Source organism: Anas platyrhynchos, chromosome 1 (genome assembly GCF_047663525.1).
Source record: "Anas platyrhynchos isolate ZD024472 breed Pekin duck chromosome 1, IASCAAS_PekinDuck_T2T, whole genome shotgun sequence".
NCBI lineage: Eukaryota > Metazoa > Chordata > Aves > Anseriformes > Anatidae > Anas > Anas platyrhynchos.
In genome coordinates, this window is record NC_092587.1 from 66,437,895 (window position 1) to 66,458,675 (window position 20,781).

General features: G+C 39.3%; 1 protein-coding gene across 8 annotated transcripts in view; it reads right to left on the reverse strand.

The window, feature by feature from the left end:
* EPS8 (EGFR pathway substrate 8, signaling adaptor) overlaps positions 1-20,781 on the reverse strand; it is a 132,932-nt gene that overhangs the window by 62,460 nt on the left and 49,691 nt on the right. The gene's annotated exons all lie outside the window — the stretch shown is intronic.

Below are 20,781 nucleotides of genomic sequence, written 5' to 3' on the forward strand. Positions count from 1 at the left end.
TGGGTCACCAAAAATTTTGAACATCCATTTTTGTTTGCATTAATGTACACTTAATCCAAAGAGACTCTATTGTAATGCAGTGAGTAAACAAAAGGCAGTATTTTAAAATCTATAGATAACTGACTAGTTCTCATTGGACAGCAACCACTAAGCACAAAGTGAAGTATACAAGAACATGCTGAACTAAGCTGTATAAGTCAGAGTCCACCACTGAATTAACAGTGTATGTCTGTAACTAAGCCGTGGTAGCATGGAACAAAGTAAGACTGAACAGAAACAGATTCTACAACTTGTGGGAAGGAAAGCAATTTAAAATTCTGGCATTTCATGTCTCTGATTTTTCCTATTTTCAGTTATTTATTTCTCCCTATACATATACTAATTTTGTCTTCCAGCAATCTGGGCAAAGTTCTTCCTCTATATGCATTTCAGATATGAAAACATATATTCAGCTTATGTCAAGTTTTTGAGTATTTTTTAACTACTTGATTAAGTACAGAAACGTGATTTTTTCCCCAATTAACAAATTCACATTTCTAAAGCAGCCTCTGATTTGAATGGCCAGAGCTACAGACTTGATTTTTAGAAGCAAAAGTATAAAGTTTTGTTTGTTTTATAAACTTCAGTGCCCTTAGAATCACTCGCTAGGCTTCCAGCAAACATTCAGTGATTAAAGATGACAACATTATAAACCTTTTAAAAAGTCAAATTATAATCAGCACAAAACGGTTTTGGCTCCAATTTCCTCTAATTGTGGAGTTTGAGTTTTCACATATCACAAGAAAATTTTGTCCAGGAATTTGTCATTGCTGGTTACCACATCAAATTTAATAAGGCATCACTAGAAAGGGATTCTGAAAGGCTGCAACCAGTTATTTTACTGCAATTTGATGATTCATTGAATTTAAAACATTTTGCTGAGGCATTTCCAAGGTCAAATTATTACTTTTTTTTAATTATGTCAGCTGGGCTCCCAATGGAAACCTCATTCTTGGACTGGGGCCCGTTACATCCTGCTCCCAGGAAACCTCAGAGGAGCTCTGTTTTTCAGAAAGTTTCCAAAGGTTTTGAAGGAAGATAACACTCAAAAATCTTCTAGAAGATGGAATTACTGTTCTCCACTTAGTTCTTTTATTAGAAACACGCATGTGTGCAGTAAGAGTGTGTGGTAAATTGGAGAGCAAAAAGGGAAGGAGCTAAAAAAGCCATTTGTGCTAATGTTTTTTGATTTTTTCCTGCTTGGAGAGGTGAGGTGATAGACTGGGGAAAACTGGAGTGCACCATTCATTTCCACGCACTTCTGGAATTTTTCTAGAACTAACTCCAGTGCTACGGCATAAACACACTTCTAAAATCTTTTTTCGAAGATATGGCTATAGTGCTAAGAAAGAATAAAGTTGTCTCTTTAGCTTTCAGGATGAGTCACTAATTTATAGGGCTCTTGCAAGACTGACAGTCAAAGACACTATAGGTTGGTTGGATTTATTTATTTTCTCTCTTTCAACTCCCTGCTCCCAGAAAAACACATTTCAACTACTCTGCATCTCCTTGGTACTTCTAATATATGATATCAAGCGGAACTGACAGACTTCATGGGCTGTTTGACTTTCATAGCAATGACATCACTGCAAAATGAATTACAATTTCAACTGGAGTAAGAAGGATTACCCATTGAGATAGTCCTTAAAACAATGAATGCTATCTTGAGGTCTTCATATATAAGGCCTTTTTCCTCCTAGTTACACTCATGTGGGCATAAAACACAAATATCCCTGAAAAAGATGCTAGAGCGAGGGCATCCACAGAAACTTGTTTGAAAGAGGAAGGCCCATATAAATAGAGCTCTCCCCCACACTGTAAGCAACTAAGAAATCCTGTTCATTATAAAACTTCACCAGCTCCTCACCAATGATTTAATTTTGTTTACAGAGCTCCGAGTTGCTTATACTGTAATATATATTCTATTTCATGAGATTGGAAAGGAAAAAATATCCTTTTCCAGAAGGCACATTAGATAAACTTTAAACTCTTACCCGGTTTCAAAGGAAAAATATTTGTCCTACACAAAGCCTCCATTCAGAGTCCCTGTTTTTACTACAGTAAGAAAAATAGCTGTGTCCTGGATAATTTGTTCATGTATGCCAATAAAAGCACATTGGATTAGTGCCAGCACTTCTAGCAAACACCCAAAGAATTCTGAAACCCTATGAAAAGCTAAACTTTTTTCTCTATTTTTTATCTTTTTTTTTTTTTCTGTATGCCATTCCTAGTGCTTATTACTTGTTTTCAATACATGTATCTTTATATTACTGTGACGAGAAACTAAAACAGAAAAATAAGACTAAAGAATAAAAAAAAAAAGCTTTTAAAGAAGCTCTTTTATGAAAATAGCTTTTATCTTTATAGGTTTCAAATGTTAAGCATATACCCTCTTGAACTCCACTTTAATTAAAAATGATAAAAGATACTAAAGTATATTCATATTTTAGTGGCATAAATAATTAACAAATATATTGACAAAGTCTCTTAGATATCCACACTTCCATGCAGGACTCTGACGCTTGTTGTCTAACCTAAGGCAGGTCTGGGTCAGACCTGGAGTACAAAGGAACCAGGAGAAAATTATTGAAAAATTACTCAGATCACATCGGATTTTACCATGCATATGTCCTTCCACCAAATACAATATTTTTTCTAAACAGTTTCACAATCACAGAAAGTGGGGCTGAGAAGGAGAGAAGTCATCTCACATCCTCAGGGCAGGAGCAACTGTGCCAAGGTACTTCCCAAAAAGTATTTGCTCAACCTCTCCTCCTGCCACCAGTTAGAGAGGCTAAAAGCCAAGTCTGGGGTACCCCAGGGTCTCATTAGCCTTACTCTGAAAAAGTTCTCAATAAATACTCTAAATCCTTGTTGCAGTTTAAACTCACTTGATACTGCTTCTATGCACAGTATGCCCAAGCAATTCATTAGCTTAATAATTTTTTTAAAAGAATAAAAGGTAATAACGTGCACAAAATCAGTGCTAAAATGGGCTTATAAAAATATCCTGTCCTTCAGTCTTGTTTGATAAAGAGTTGGCTCACCGCAACCTCCTCTCTCTTTTGTAACTTATCACTCATATCAGCACTGCAATAGGCCTACAAGGGTGATGTCTCATGCATACCATCTCATTTGTTTTTCCAACTCAACTATCCAAAGTAAGCAGACGTCAACTTCTATTTCCCATAGGATCTCACAAGGCAAGTTTCAGGGGGAAGAAAAAATATTACAGTTACTTCATCTATATATTATCTTTCATTATCTCAGTGTTTTTCTAAACCATATCCCCTTGATTCTTCAACTTTACATAACCCCTTCTCTTTCCTCATATTGTTTAATTCAGCCTTATGTGTTTCTCCTCCTTTTCCTTTTGTCATGCACATCTGCAGCAGAGTTTGTAAAACAAGGTTTTCCTAGAAAAAATAAGCCTGCCACAGCCCCCACAACAGCTCCCCATGTTGTTCAAGGCCCTTAAATAAGTGACTCAGCTTGCCATTAGCATCATGACTGTCCTCATCTCCTGTCTGATTGGGTTGGATGACCACTGAGATCATTAACACTGACAGCTACAAATACCTACCTACGGTAGGTAGGGGACTTCATGAATAGATGTGGCAATTTATGCTTCCCAGCTATTGCTTTATTCTTTCCGAAAACTCACAGATCTGACAGGCAGGCAGATCTTCACAGACTTCAGTGAAATGGCAGAAGCTACAACTACTCCGGTCATCTGTGCCCTCTTTCTGACTTTACAGGGAAGTAAAAATAAGACATAAAAATCTCAAACTCCCTTGGGACACCTGAGTTTGAAGTCCAGCACACACGAGAGAGCCGACACTATGGCACAATTAAAATTTAGCACAGGGACAAGATGGTTTACAATGGGAAGGACAGCCCCATGTTTGTTTATCCGCAAACAAACAGTTTAGTCCCCAAGTTACCCATGCTTGGGTCACATTTTAAACATTTTCTCCATGAACCAACCAGGAAGAGACTCCCTAGTCCAATAGCCTCAGATTTTGCAAAAGATCCACAGAAAGGAGACTTTTCTCCTGTTCCTTGGATACTACATTACACTTTATGAAATAAACCTAAACAACTTTTTAAATTATTTTGTTCTCTCCAGATTTGCCTTTACTGAAAAACAAGCTATATATGCATTACTTCACTGATGCTCTCACTCAGTTTTATTGCAAAGAGAGACCACAAGACGATGGAAAGTCTCCACAATATGCAGTCAGCAGCACGGACCAACGAGGTCTGTGAAGGGTTCTCCCAAAGCAGAGCTGAGCCACGGCTCTCCTAAGAGACTGCCTTGTGCCCCCATACAGCCACCATTCATCACCACAGACCTAACCAACCCCAGGGGACTATGTGGCCATTCCTCTTATCAGCTCTGCAGGGATATTACACTGCACAGGATGAACAGAGAGGTTACTGAGACATTTTCTGCTCATGCAGAGCAAGGTTGATGCTCATAGCCAAAGGCATCAGCACAATTAATATCTAGCCAAGATGGCCAAGCTAACTACCTTTGTGCCCTTTATGGAAGGGAAAACAGCATGGCTGGAGTCCAGAGCACTGAAGGTGACATTTCGGCAAAGTACACATCCAAAAAATTTGCTTCCTTTGCTATTATTCAGATTTGTGACTCAGTTCTTCCAAGCGGATTTAAATCGCCGGCAATGCCACAGGCAGTGCTAACCTCTCAGGTGACGTTAGTGGGAGATGTATGTGCCCATTTTAAAACATAAAAACAGGGTCAGCTGGGTGCTCTAATCAGCTCGAGGAGGTGGAGGATTACAGAAGGTAGAGATGGAGAAGGAAGGCGAATTCAGCCCTTTTCCTGTGACCAGACCCCTCCCCTGGGCACAAGCCTTGACTGCTCTCCAGTTCAACTGCTGGAGCAGCTCCTCTTGAAAATCTAGTACCCAAAGGAAAGAAAGTGCATCTGATGCACAGGAGGGTCCTCTGAGGGCACAACCACCACCTGCTCTTGCTCACACAACCCTGCAGCACCTGCACCCATCAGGTCCTCTTCTACCCTGTAAAAATTGTGATAGAGAAACGTTAATTGAATCACACCTGATAGTGCAAGGCGTTTGCAGGGGCCCTTGGTTTGGATTCTCATACCTGGCTAAAGAAAAGGTGCACAGGGTTTGCAGTGACAGCCTTGAGTCATGCTAATATCAACACTCATTTGGGGAAATACCAAGTGCTTCTGCTCTAGGAATGGGGAAAAAGTGCATGCATTTTTAGGCTCAAATCAGGGCATCTGCAGGAAAATTTCAAATCCAGCCCTGCTGTCCCCATCTTCCTCATTCTGCCTTTTCCCAGTCAAGAACACAAACAGCTCAGTTTGGAAGAATTCCTCAGAATATTCACATGCCTCCATGAAGAACATATGAGAAAATTATCAACTGTGGGGAGGGAGGGTGTCCATTAACATACAGACAGACAAAAACAACAGTGTCCTAACGTCTTCTCCAGCTGCCCAGATCAACTGGTGAGCTCCAGGGGCTCCTTGGCCAGGCTTTGGACTGCTTAGCAGATGGCTGCTCCTCAGCATGCACAGAGCATCCCCTCTCCTGCACGAACACTTTCACGGCAGCTTGAAGCAGAGGCACCAGTTTGCCAGGCACCACTCTCTTCCTCCAGCTTGGTGCAATCTAGAAGCTCAAGCAACACTAAACATCCGTTTTGCTTTTAATCATTAGCAGATGCAGCCATGCAGCTGCAATGCACATGACCAGAGGGCTCTGGTCTGTGACCAGGAAAGGACAAAGTGATCTGGCAGCACTCTGCCAGCGGCATCAATGGCCCTCCTTTCGAACTTCTGGTATACATCACACAGCCTCTTCGTTCTCTGCAGTTAAATCAAACGCACTAAACTCCAGCAGATTTCACTTTCTTTGAGTGGTTACCAAGCAAGTCTTTAAATTGCCCTCTATATATAATAATAAGGATGCTCTAATGAGGGCTTTTTCAGGAGGAGATGAGAAGCTTCTGGATGTGCTCATGAAATGGAAGAGCGTACAGTGTAGGGTCATGTACTTTGCACTTCCCTTATGTTAGGCTGTTATTATCTAGCTCTCCTTGTCATGCTCTAGTGCACTCCAAAGCAGGATGATACACATGATGCAGAAAACTAGGCACAAGTGATATACAAGCTACTGCCAAACTGACTGCAAATGCTTTTCCAGAGATGATTTTCCAAACTTTCCAAGCTGAGGCAAGGAACGGAATAAATCTCTCATTCCTAACTCACGCTATTGGCCTGAGCACAGGGTGCTTCATTAACCAGAAATGGCTTTTGGACACCCCCTGCTCAGGAGCAGAGGGCTAGGAGGGGTGGAGGCAGAAGCCACAGCTCCAAATTCATGCATTTTCATTCCTCTATAAAAGAGAAAAGATTGCACAGAACTTGAGGAATTTGGGATATATTTCAAGCCACAAGGCAACTGTAAGCAGTAAAATGTGGTTTTGAGTATTTGTATATTATCTAGAGAGAAATGCATTTCTACACTGTATTTTTTAATAATATATTTTGCCTTCTGTCCATATCCCACAAAAATAAACTTAGTTGTGTTGCTCTCCCCAAGCCTACAAAGATGGGAAGAGGAAAAAATCTCACTTCTTCTCTTTTCTTTTTCTTTTTTTTTTTTTTTTAATCCCTGGCTTGCTGTACACAGAAGATAAACACTTGAAAGTTGATTGCTAATATAAGAAATACTTGAAGCCACAGCTCAATATTTCAAATTAAAATAAAAGTAGAAAAAGGAGGTCCATAATGTTACCAAAATTACTGAAAACCCTGTTAGAAGACAAGTTGACATTTCAGAACTTTTTAGAAGTGGGATGCAACAGGTAAAGTCACAACACATTTCTAAGACAGACACTGCCTGGAAACTGAAATAATTTTTCAGTCAGCTACAAGATATGCTAAGATATGAATTAGAAGTGTAAAAAAAGTGTAAAAGAGCTTCATGCGATGCAAAACAGTCTCTCTCCCAATGAAGCTACAGTTTCACTTCTCAACCTCTACCCTCTTTCCAGAGAGGGGAAAGGAAATGAAGAAGCCATAGATCAATCAATCAGCTTCCATCGGCCTTTTCTTAACACTGATTTTGAAAAAGATTCCAATTTCATAACAATCAAGGGACTCATACCAGGATGATTCTCAAAGAAAAACATGGCATGAGTAATATTTCTGTGCACAGTAGTGCAGTCAGCTGGATGTTTTTGTCATCTTTACGACTCACTTCCAAATACCTCAGAAAATAATTTATTTCACCACAATATGCTCATTCCCAGGATTAAATCCCACACTGGGTAATTTGAGCATTAATGGTCATGGATAGTTCTGCTCAGAACGCCCAAAATATTAGTCCTGCTTGATTTAAAAACCTAAATCAGAAGAAATGATTGGACTCTTTCAATACTCCAAACTAGCAGAGAAGCTTTAGAAGGGAAATTTACTCTTCTCAGAGACTTTCAATCTTCCACTTCATTCCCTACTCTCAAAAAATTGCACCCTTGTCGCCTTTCCACCCCTTTTCTTTGGATATGAATGACAAGTATTTCAACTTACAATATCAGGTTGGAACGGAACTCAAGATGACCAAACTTCATAGTTTTGACAGATTTTCAGAATAAAAAAATAGGGAGACAGTGAGCTTGAGAGCCTGTTCCTATTCTGAAGTTTAACAATTCTGTATTTGTATCAGCTTATATATATATATATATATTTTTTTTTTTTTAACTGTGTATGGTGGTTATTGTGTTATGTACATTAAAAAAGGTATGCATAGCATTTAATTTTTATTTGTTTTGACTACCGCACAAAAGCACAGTCTCTAGGAAGTGATTTAGACTTTAACCGTTATGAGATTACAACTAGAAACCTCCTGGGTTCAGTGAGGGTTTCACAAGGTAAAGCTTAGTTATTTACAGTTTATTTCATGACAGACTTGATTCCAAGGTCATTTATCACCACGAATGAATATAAGTCACCGGTTGCTATTTTTGTAGTGCAACCACCAGCACCTAGTCAGAGCTGCAAGGCGAGTAGCAGGAGATATCCACCCTTAAACAGCAACAAGGGGTGGACCTTATGAGCTAGAAAAATAATGAGGACAAACATATCTGCTTAGAAAGGGAAGGTACCTTCCAAATCAGAAGGGCTAACATAAGCTGATAGTCTCTTCACTGAATCTTCAAATAGGAGAGGTTACCACGCACACACCAGCAGTTCTCTGAGCCAGTGCTGACAGTGAAAGCCCTCCCAGGCTGCAGAAGCTGCTGCTCAAGCCCTGGCTGGGGCAGCCAGGCCACCCCGTGAGACCCCTACCCACTGCACACACTGTGCACTGGTGTCAGCCTGCCAACAGCCCACAGACCACACCGACCCTTGTTTGATGCTGGCTGTGGCCAGCTCCACCTGCATGTCTCTCCTCCACCGCGTAGATCCTCTCCCAAAGCACCAGCACAGCAGATGACTTGTGTTGGGGCAAAGGCTTGGGAGATGGGGAGATGTGGGTAGGCTACAGAGGGGTGCGAGCAGCGAGCACGGGCTCCTGCACCCCCACAGGTGTTTGCCAGGGCAGGAACAGGAAAAACACACTCCCCTTGAGCCAAGCACACCCAAAGGTTTCCGAAAACAATAAACCTGGGAGCCGGGGCAGCAATATTAGCTGGCACCTCTGGGTTGTTAGCAACAAAGCAACCCAGAGACCTGGCAGGGATGTTGGCAACTGTTTCTAGCAAAGCAGAGCACAGCTGGAGGGTGCACCCGGCAGTGCAGAACGACCTGCTTCCCACCATCCCCCAGTGACCAGGGAACCTGAAACTGGTGGCCATGCTCCATGGTTTGGAATAGATGTCAACCCACATGCCTCTGGATTTCTGTCTTTATTGCAGCACCCATTACAGCCCTAAAGGTATCTCCCACTCAATGCGGGAACAGACTATTTCTTCCCACTATTATGGTCAGCAAAAAAAGAAGAGAGGAAAAAAAAAGAATGAAAAGAGGATAAACAGAACACTGAGAAATGCAACTGCATCACACAAATTAAGGCACAAATCAGGGCAGTATTTGGACTCTTCATGGCATGGCTTGTGTGGACAGCCTGCACCACTGGAGCCAGAACCCTCACAAGAGGATCTAAAAGAAGTCGAAGTGACTCATGAGTTAGAAGAAGGTCACAATTTGGGGGCTTGTAACTGAGTAATACAGGCATTAATAATAGAAAGTAAAAGAGCAAATCTTCAGCATCCATCTTCAGAAAATAAAGGTATTTTCAGACAAGATATTAAGTAGCTAAAATGATATCAGAAAGTATAAAACAGGCATTAGCCCCTATGTTGATTTGACTTTCAATTTGGTAGTTCTACTGTTTTAGGTTTGTATTTATTGGTCAAGTTCCAAAAGCAAGTTATTCTTGTTCTACTTCAAGGAAAAAAATACCATGATATGTACTAGTAGCTAATGTACATTGACCACAAAAAAATGTTTGTAGCACTAACATTTTAGGAGAATACATATCATTATAGACAAGCAATGGTGTGCTTATGCCACATGATGATAGTAGCAAAACAAATACCTGGTTGCATGAAGAATCAAAGATCAGTGATTCACCAACACGAATCAAGTGCAAAATGAATAAACAGAGATGTATCACTACAACAATGTATTACTGTTGAAAGTTTTATTGTGGTGAATAAGTGGGATCATCGTGTTGATACTGAACTGTTTTTAAATGGGTGTAGAGGAATAAAAATGTGTTATAAGAGATGATTAAAAGCTGCAAATTAGTCCTTTTTTTTTTTTTTTAACCTTGATTTTTCCCCTCATACAGTACTTACATATTCTTAGCAGTAAACATTGTACAGCTTGCTCTCTTTTTAGGAGAGTTAAGAACAAGAATGTTAAACAAAATTAATTCCAAATATACACACAGACCTTTACTTCTATGATCTATCAGTTACATATTGGTACATCAATAGCATTTGACTATCAGCCCACAAGTGTCTTAAGCTGCAAAAGAGGCACAGATTTTTAACTTCTATCTTTTAGCTTGTAAGTCACCTGTTGTTTCCTCCTGACTGCATTACATTCACCAGTTCTTTGACTTGAAGCATCTGCTCCTTAACGGTATTATGCTTTCTGGACTTGTATAAATCACAGAACAATTAGTATTGGGAGTGACCTCTGGAGGTCATCCAGTCCAACTTGCTATTCAAAACAAGGACTTAACTTTGAAGTTAAACTAAGATATGATCTATGAGTTGTATAACACAATCAAAATGACTCCTCAAGCCACAAGATATTCTGCAAGTGATCAACAATTAGTTCCTGACTGCTGACAAAATAAGCTATTCCATCTTGGTCCCACGCTTACATCCTATTACTGATTGGATGAATAGGATCAAGAGCAGAAGTGAAGATCTTCAAAGAGCACAGTTGCCAACCTGTGAATCACACACAGTTCAAGAGCATTTTAAGAAACCTGTTAGGAACAATGGGCTGAGAAGAAAGTGGCAGAGCAAGGACAGAAAGCTGCAGGAGCAGAGGAGGAAGGTGAACAGTGTAGTGGGGGAAGGATCAGGGCCAGAAGTCAAAGCAGCATTTCTCTGGTGGATAGCAGTGTAGCTCAGTTGGCTGACACATGGAGAGGTTCTTGTAAACCCATTTAGTACAGCTTGCATGGTCCCTGGTGACCCAGAGAACCCAGTTCAGGAAGACATCTGTATTTACAAGAGCCTTGCTGCAGCTGTTTATACAACTCCCCTTAACCGAGGCCTCACTATGGGGCTGAGAGGAGGAGAGTGATTGAGTTACCACAAACGCTGTCCTCTGGCATAGAACAGGGAATGAACATTTACTATCTATCACAGATGATTTTTCAGGCTGTAATTTTCATTATGGATTCAAAATCATTTTAGATTAGTGCAACCCATGTATGTATTTATACGTACATAATTCATATATAATATCTTTATCTATATATACACACACACATTTTTAAATAAGAATTGCAGCCCCTCAATATGTCTGGATACGTTTGGTTTTGTCTACATACTGAGGCTACAATAAGAAGCTATGACAAGTGGAACAGGCTGTACATTATTTAATGGTTTGACCATCCTACACCACAGTTTGTCATAGTTCCCTATCCTGTCACTCAGGATAGCATTGAAAGCAAACTGCACTGGAAGGTGTGTCCAACAGACAGGAACAAGTCTTGCTGTTCACATTGTGACCACACTGGCAAATCAAATAACTGTTGTTCCACCAGCAACAGCAACAACGTTCTGAGCAAATCACAGATACTATAGCAAATCACACTGCTTAAAATCCCTAGTGATCACAGTGGTTCACAGCAAACTGAAAACATTCTTCCTTTGACCCTTCCACTCCACAGCACAGCTGAACGACGTTAGTGGTGGGTCATTTCACCAAGGAATTTAAAACACTATTTCACTATTTGATTTTAATAAATCTACATTTTGGAAACAAAACCAACTGTATTAAAAATGTTTAAGTCTTGCAATTTACAAGAAGATGCAGGAGTTTCAAGAACCCTCACTGCAAGTCAAGGAAGCAATAACATAAGCATCTTAAAACTATCAAACTCAAAACCAAATAAAGAAAATGCAAAACAAAGCAATACACAAAGGGTAAGAGGAAGAGGGTGGGGAGAGTTCAAATCTCACATGTGCTCTCACATGTGCTTCACTTTGCAAACTACCATAAATCCTTTCATTCTCTTGCAGATCGCATTTATTGTTTAGTTTGTTTGTATTTTTGCCCTTTCCCAGCCTCTTAGAGTTTCCCCTGTCTTCTGTGAGTAAGCAAAAACTCAACAATTGAGAAGTTGGTTCTAACAGCTTCTTCTTAGTATCCACGAGTGGTGATTTCCAAACTTCTGGACACTCAGGTCTCAGCTTCTTTCACAGACAAGCCTTTGTATTGATTGTTCTATACTTAAGTAATCTCAAATTCATTTTAAGCAAATAAATTACTGTATGCCACATGCTCTCCAGACTCAGGGTATGTCTCAAAGCCATGGTAAGAAGCTAGGCCAAGAGCCACAGATCATACACTAAATAGCATCAATAAGAAGCTGCCTGCAAGCCCAGCCGTTGGCATGGCTGCAGCAGCATCCCAGGAAGCTCTGCTGAGGGTAAGCAGCATCAGCCCAGCCTGGCTTGGCTCACCAGCTACTCCTGAACCTGCATCACCTCCCTCTGCCCCCACACCTGTCCCCTTGGTTAAAACATTATCTATTCAGTAATTGGTAGTAATTATTCTCTTCACCAATTAATGCTGAATCTCAAAGTTTCTTGCAGCACCCAGACAAGGCATTGCTCTAATATAATTTCCTGTAGCTCCTCTTTTCCTCATAACCCATTGCTTATTTACAACAATGGTTTTATCTTCTCATGCATTTACTAAAACTATTAACATTCTTGCAATTCTGTCCACAGACAAAATAATAAAAATAAAGTTACTACACTTTGCATATACAAAAGATAAATAGAAATAAAATGAAGCATCTGAAAACCCTGTGCTGGTCATGTGCTACACTCTACCTTGATTCACTTCTATACATGGTGACAAGTATTTTATCAGAGGCATTTTATCAACAGCTCCAGGGCAGCATACAAATGACTTCACCAAATAGCATGTTTCTTTGAACCTGTTTGTTAGATATTGAAGTAACAGGGAGAAAAATATGAAGGAAATAACTTCATAAAATAAAAGCATGTTTGAAGTACTTTTTCTGAATGCTTTTTCTCTGCAAATTGGTTTACACTTCACTTCTTCTGCAAAAATAGCATCTCCAAAATAAATAAATAAATTGCTTTGAGAGTAAAGGCAGCAGTTCTGGTCTGATAAATAACAACATAAAAAAGGCATCTCCGCATTCAGCAGATCTGGCTCCGGTGTGTAGTCAAGAGTGATTGCTGCTGACTAGTGAGATAAATAAGGTCTACTACTTCCATGCCTGTTTGCAATAGGATATTAATGCTATTGTGGCAAAGCAAACTGAACACTGCTGTGTCATATATAAAGCAAAGTTCTTCATTAATTTTCAATTACATATCCAGATGGTCCCTACTGCACCACTCACTAACAGGTAACATGATAAAGCAACGATGTCAGAGTACGCTTTGGTCTGCACAAACTTTATGATGTGAAAACGCTCAGGAAGGGAGATCAGCCTATGAGATTGGCAAATGTTTAATCTAGAGCCAAACAGAAACTCCAGCCTCATAAAGCTACTTTTAAACAATCACTATCGGATTCAAGCACTGCAGCTTTTCCTCATAAAATGCTGCAGATACAAGCAATCTTAAATGGTAAAAACTACAGAAACAAAACAAGCACACACGCTAGTACAAAAACATTTAACAAATGTTTTTTCTTGCCAAAGTTTATTATATGTGTAGGTTACACATGTAGTATGTAGAATAAAAAACACACATCTTACGTATAAATACCAGCTCATCATCTCAGTCAAGGCTATAGACTAGAAAATCTATTTTACCTTGTGATCCTAACAGAATGAGACTAAATAATATTTTACAAGACTGGTTAGTAAATGATTGAAAAGAAACAGGCCACACAAGTTCTCAGCAACTGGCAAGCTACCACTTTTTTAGAAACTATTATGAACATTAGGAGAGGAAACATATGCTTGGAAGAGAGGTTTTAAAATATTTTGAAGTTTATTTTGACAATACTTAGTATAAATAGCTAGTGGCAGTGCCTGCTCTTTGGAACCTAGACGCTGGAGAGATAAGGGAGCCTCTTAAAGAAGAAACAGATAGCAAAACAGGAAGCCTAGCTTCCACAGCCTCCCAGGACACAGACAAAATACATCACCGTTATTTTCTTACCATTATGTGACCTGAAGTTTCCGAAAGCCAACTATTTCTCTTTAATTAAATGTAGCATGTACTATACGTACATCTAGATGTGCATGTATCTTAGTATCTCAGTAAAAGTCAGTGCTTTTATCTAGTGCCACTCTGCTATTTCCTCAGAAAGTTCACCCAAAAGTAATGACATGAAGCCTGAAATGTCTTATAAAGAAGTCAAGGAGTATTGTACTCTTTAAGCTAAGAAGCCTCACTGAAATAAGAGCAAACTCTTCAGTAAACACCGTTGTTCATCTTACTGAACAGAGTCCGAGTTAGCAGGCAGTATATCTTAATATATACATATACATATGTATATATTACTAAGAACTCTCCATTTGTACTCACGATACATCAAATCCATTTCATTTCATGACACGAAAAAGCGAATCAAAAAACACGGCAGAGAACAGAAACAGAACCACTAAAAGTTTCACATTATTATTGGTGTCAGAGCTTTCCATTCCTTCAGTATTTCAAATTTAAGAGGATGGTTGACATCACATAACAAAATATTTACCTTACATTGAAAGTATCTTAAAATGTTGCCAAAGCAGATTAGAGCTTGCTGTCCCTTCTGCTGGATCCTCCGAACAGGTTTTGGCATACAACAAAATAAGCTAAATTAACTTCTCTCAAATTTGTGGCTTTTTATGTCTCAAGCAGCTAAGTGTTTTAGCTACATGAAGCTCCTACAAGAATGAGATGCTGTCCATGTTTACCGGGCATGGAAGGCTGTGTCTTAATGGGATGAACACCAGCACAGCCATCACGAGCCCAAGGCAGCCCTGCAGCCTCCATGCCTCAAGGCTCACAGGAGCTGTCTCTTGTCCAGGACTGAATCCTGCCAGCACCCACCTGCAAGCCAAGGTAGCTCTAGTCAGATCTCCACTCCAGGGGTGAGGAGCAAATACTTCTCCCACAGGCTTAACTTCCTGCATTTACATATTACTGTTACTACCTCTTCTTCACCCTGATAATAAAGGCAGCTGTCTGAGCTGCTCTGAGATACGCAACATGAACGTGTGTCCCAGGAAAAGTATTAAAGTATTAAGAGCAGGTGATAGGACTGCAAGTTTGCAATACGTCTTGATACTACTGCAGGCCTGGGATGTGTCATCTTAGTATGGGAGAAAGTTTGATTTTTGATTGCCTCTCTGTTAATGCGTAGGGATACCACCTGTTCAACATCCACACACATACGTGTAACTCTGAACATATGCACTTCAGAAAGTTACAGTAACTCAAATGTCATCAGATGAATATCATGAAAAATGTTAAAAATAAATGGTTATTTTGGTGAGAAATTACCGTGAAAGCAAGACATATTGCTATTCCAAAGCATAAGAGAACTACTATATCTCTCTCAGGGCAGGTAAGGGGTTATCCCTGCCTGCCACATTCCACCTTTCTGAAACTTTTTGCAACTTTTTCCTTTCAAATCTCCTAAATCATGAAGTGTAGCTTCACCCCAGGAGGTAGGCAGTTTCTCTCTGTGCTTTACTTTCCCTCACATGAGACTTTGCAAAGCATGTGTTCTCAGTCAGGAAGCAAGTGTCAGACTGGTTGTGGGAATATGTCCTTGCATATCCCTGACAGCCTAGTGGCAGCATGTGGTTCCCTTTTGTTTCACAAGGAATCACTGTTTTTTTGCCAGTTCTTATGACTCATATGGAAGACAGAGAAGTAAACCTTCAGAGTGTATCAGTGGATGTTCCCTTAAATTCACAATTAGTTTCCTTGTTTGGGTTTGATGAGCATAACATAAGTAAGGACATTTTCCTACCTGCTAAACGAACCTTAAGTATAATTAGCTTTTGTGTTTGTGCATTGCCTGAGTCCCGATCACATATCCATACGGTACAATGAAGTACATTGAAGATGTCTCACAAACTGTTCTATTTCCACAGCAGTACATTGAGATGTTTGGTCCAGTCCTAAAAGGCACAGTGCCTGGCCATCACTATACTAACACAGCTGTGTTGTTACTTGTTGTGCTGGCTAGGTATCTTAATCTGCATCTTATAAATTTACCACACAGTTGACCCAGCATCTTAACAAGCATTAAGGACATTGTTTCTGCTTCCATAACTCAACTCTACCTACTGGCCTGTATCTTCAGTGCCACCCCACCACCACTATTTTCTGTGGCAAAGGAGAGGATGAACAAGGGAAGAAAATAGGTGAAAATAAGGTGATGAAGGAATGTGTTATATATGTAGCAAGAATCCCTTCAATTCCACCTCTCCGAATTTAAAAGTTGTTCTGCCACCTGCATTTCGTATTTCTAATCAACAGTCATTGATCCAATCAACTGCTTTCTGAAATGGTTGTGACTAAAGCTTTACAGGGCTCTGTGTTTGTTTAAACAGAACTTCGGAACATCCTTGCCCTTCACTGCTCAATCCACTTATTCAGAAAGAATTTGGGTGCTTTCCTACCCTTTCCTAGGGAAGTAGAGAAAAAGGAAGTTGCTGAAAAACATGCTTTTTTTGGCCTGAAGTCCTACTAATCCATCCTCATCCAGGAATCACTGCCATGAGCAGTCCCTCAAATGCCTCCTCCAAAGCAGATGCAGCATCCCCACAAGGGAACAGAGAGGATGCACGCCCAGTCTACACAGCTTGCATGCAAACTGAGCAAGAGCCACTGCTAATGGGCTCAAAAGCTTAAGAGTCTTCAGTCCCCCTGGAAAAACATGCCCTTGGTTGTTTCACATAAGCATTTTCAATATTGAAACAGGAAAACTGTTCAGCAAAAGCTTTTGAAATTTAACTCATTCTGGCCATATGAGAGGTTTGCAGGAGTGTCTGCTGAGCCTATAAGGACACCCCTGCCCCTTCAGACAGACTGAAAGAGCACTGGTCCTGCACGGGCAGGTTCTTGGTTCAACATATCCACTGGTCTGTTATCATTCTGTATTTCTGTTTAAAAAGTTAAAAAAAAATTGTGTGCCCTAATTCATAATCGGTATGATAGTGCTGGATTTTTCAACCATTTGCTAGTACAAACAGAATTAAAACGTATTTAAGCTCAGCTGCAAACACTGATTTTAGCATACACTAAATTCAGGCAGCAAAATAAATAACAATATTTTTTCTAGATTAATTCTGGTGTTTGGACAGGTGTCTGGGATTTATATGACATGATGGTTACTGAAGTATTCACATCTGGGCATTAAAGCTGTCACCAACTTATAATATTTTTCCCTCTCTCTTTATTTAGATAAAACCAAAACCAAAATACTTACTTTCATGTCTCAGATTTATTTCTGTGACTGAGCACAGAAGTGAATAACCTGACTGATTTTTTCTTCCTACTCAAAACACATAAGTGATTAACAGCACACTGTACTTCAGTACAGTGCTGAAAGAAGATCTCTCCTTGTGAAGCAAAGACAGACCTTCCGTTTCTTTTTACAAGGAAAAAAAAAAAAGAGAGAGAGAGAGAGAGATGGAAGAAAAAATGAAGTTCTCCAAGAATAAAGAATTCTTTTACTTGTGTTTCTCCATGCCTCTTTCATCACAACTTAAATTTGCATACCCTGTTTTTTCCTGAGAAGAGAACTGGTGACTGGAAAACCAGTACTGATAAATGGAATGGGAAAAGAAAAAAAGGCATTTAAAACAGAAAAACCATTAAGGTTGAAACCTTATTCATCAGGATTTCTACTCAATCCTACTCCTAGAAAGGCTGCTACAAAAAAGCCAGTTTCCTCATTTTGTCTTTAGCTCCACACTTTCAATTACAAGGTTTTCACTAGCCTGGCTCTTAAATATGAGTGAAGTTGGCAGACTGAAGGACAGCAAAGATAAGACTGAAGAGCACTGAAGGCAAGCATCCTGCTTGGCCCTGCTGGAAGTACTGGCTCAAGGGAAAGAGGCAAAGCACCAGACAGTGTGCAAATGCTGAGGGGAACACCAGGTCAGTATTGCCCATGGTGGTAATCAAAGAGTTAAAGGACAGCTAATTACCTAAGGGTAACAATTCCCATGCTTGCAGTTCAAGGGTTGCAAAAATACCGTATTTTTCTTGTATACAGTTTCACATCCCATAGTTTTCCTCCTCTGTTCCAATATAAATCAGCTCTGCTAAGTCAGAACATGACCACAGCCTGTCAAAAAGGACTTGTCTCCAAGCTCAATTAGTTACCCATTGTACCCAAATATCTCCCTTACCATTGGTTTTCTTTTTTTATATCAAAATGCAGCTTAAAACTCCAGCCAGTTCTACGCATTTTTAGTATTTTGTATGTTGAGAGTTACTAACTACATGGACTTAGATGCATGCAAGCCACCTAAAAGCCTCAGGCAGGAAGAAGTTGCTGAGAAACTGTTGACCCCTTTGAGCAGAATTTTTAAAAACCTAAGCAGGAGCAGATGGATGGCAGCACCAGCTTAAATACACTTAAATGCACTGTAACCACGCAGTTTTAGGTGGCTGTTAAACCAATGAATTTCTGCAAAATCCAAGAAGGATAGTGTAAAATAACCTGTGTATTTATTTTGTATTGTGAAGTTAAAATGTTATCTCCCCCCCCCTTTAAAAAAAAAAAAAAAAACTCAACATAGCACAGGGGGATTACTTACTTTGGAATTTAAATAAACAAATTCTTAATACAGACCTTTTAATAAAACAAGTAGTAACAAAAGCTAGATAACTGCGAAGACATTAAGATGCTAAAACATTTATTCTGGTGAATCCTGGTACTTTGTGGGTTCTGGTTCTAAGAGTGCTTTTGTAATCCTTATAAACAGAACTGCTTTGAAACAAAAATGCCCATAAATGAATAAAATAAATAAATACATACATAATATAAATAAATAAATAAAATACAGACTGGCATCCCTACCGTACACCTACTTCAAAGCATCTCTAAGAGCAGACTGTTCACCTCAAGACTTATAGCTGCTATTACACATAGCTTTTCTTTCTCAGTGTTTTGCAATTAAAAAAAAATAAAAGATTAATTATTAAATCTAGCTTTTGCTACTTCATCCTTTTTAATCATTCACTGAAAGTAATTCAAGCTTCATTAGTTTGAAGCAAGTATTCTTCAATGCCACACACCAATATAAATCTCAGAACATCCATCACAGTAATGAGAAGAAAAAAATCAGGATTCAGAAAGAGAAACTTGAAAAAAAAAAGTTGCATTTTTTCACAAGTTCAGGTGCACAGTTACAATAAAGTGTCCACAACTTAGTTTTTGAAGTACAAACCAAGCTTTATTAGTGCAGAGAAAATTACACACTGTAAAATTAACCAAAAGGTAGCTTTTTTTTTTTTTCTATATAAAGCAAAATAATTAAAAACAGCACTGGAAAAAGTAACTTTGTTTCAGTTGAATCTGCTGAACTCAATAGTACTCTACCTCTTCCTTTAGTTCTCTACTAAAGGAAATTATATAATATTTTAAAAACATAGACAATTTGATGTTTTCTTTTTCAGGAAAGGAGAAGGGGACACATAGGAAATTGAGAGACAGAATAAATCCAAAGGCAGGAAAGCAATTAGTGGTGCATCTGAAGTAGTCATCACCACTCATGAGGTTGCAGTCAACTGCACACAAGTAGTTCTCTGAATTCAACATTCATTTCAATATATTGAAAAAAATAAAATCCTCTCAAACACATCAACTAGGGTTGTTTGCAAATTAATACATTTATTGATTTTTAAATATTCATAGTTATTTAAGCTATTTAATACAGATATTGTAAAATAAATTACTGAAGCATAAAAACAAAAATACTGAATTGTGTATAACAGAACTAGAAGTACTAATATCAGGGGGAAGGGATCAAGCACAGTACTTCCCTAATTTATTTATTATTTTCTTTTTTTTACAATTCAAACTTATAAAATGTCCTTTAAATGGCTATGTAAAATCTCCAGAAGACATGTCATTCTAGAGCAATATTTATTATTATTTTTTTTTAATATCATATGAACTATTGAAAAACAACATATCACGAAGAGCAGACAGTAAAACAAATGGGGATTTTTCAACTTTCTCTTCTGTCATTTGAATCAGGATTTGAGTACACATAATTCATGCACAAAGCCACTTCTGCTGCATCACAACGTTCATTATTGGGGCTGGCTTAACACTGGAGGCAAAAATGTTGCAGCTGCTTCAGCAAGAACTTGGACTGTAGACCAAGCAGTCTGTATTTAGTATCATTAGTATTCACAAAGTTATTTCTTAGCAATTTAGTCAAACATAGAATATGTGGTCAAACCACTCCTTAATTAGATGACTAATTCCAATGGCCAAACAATAATATCCAGCAGCGCACTTACATCTGAAGACCAGAAAGCCTGCTCTCACAAATGAACTGAGAAGCCAAAATGATCAAAATCTACTTGGAAAAAATAAAAAATAATAAATCTAGCATAATTACTTTAAAAGGGCTAAAGTCATAACAGTACAAGAGTGACACAGCTCAGCTGGCTCCATTAATTTCTTGCAGGTTGATTCCAGATGGCGAAGGGTTTCTATCCTGCTCAACACCTCTGCCTCCTAGAGAAAAGGGAGCACATACCTGGGAGCATCTCTCTGTCTGCCTGCCACCCACGCACCCCTGACTTCTGAGGGACCAGCCTGGCTCTTGGACCAGGCTCCTGCTGTTTTCACTGACAGCAGGACCTGAGCTGGCGACAGCACAGGTGTGGCCCCACGCTCACATTGGTGAGTCACTGCTGTGTGACGGCTGCCACCGAGCACCACGGCAGCCTCAGAACCCAAACCTCTTCCTACAGTTAACAAGAAGGAGCTGCCAAGTCACCACGCGTAACCAAATGCTTCTCCTA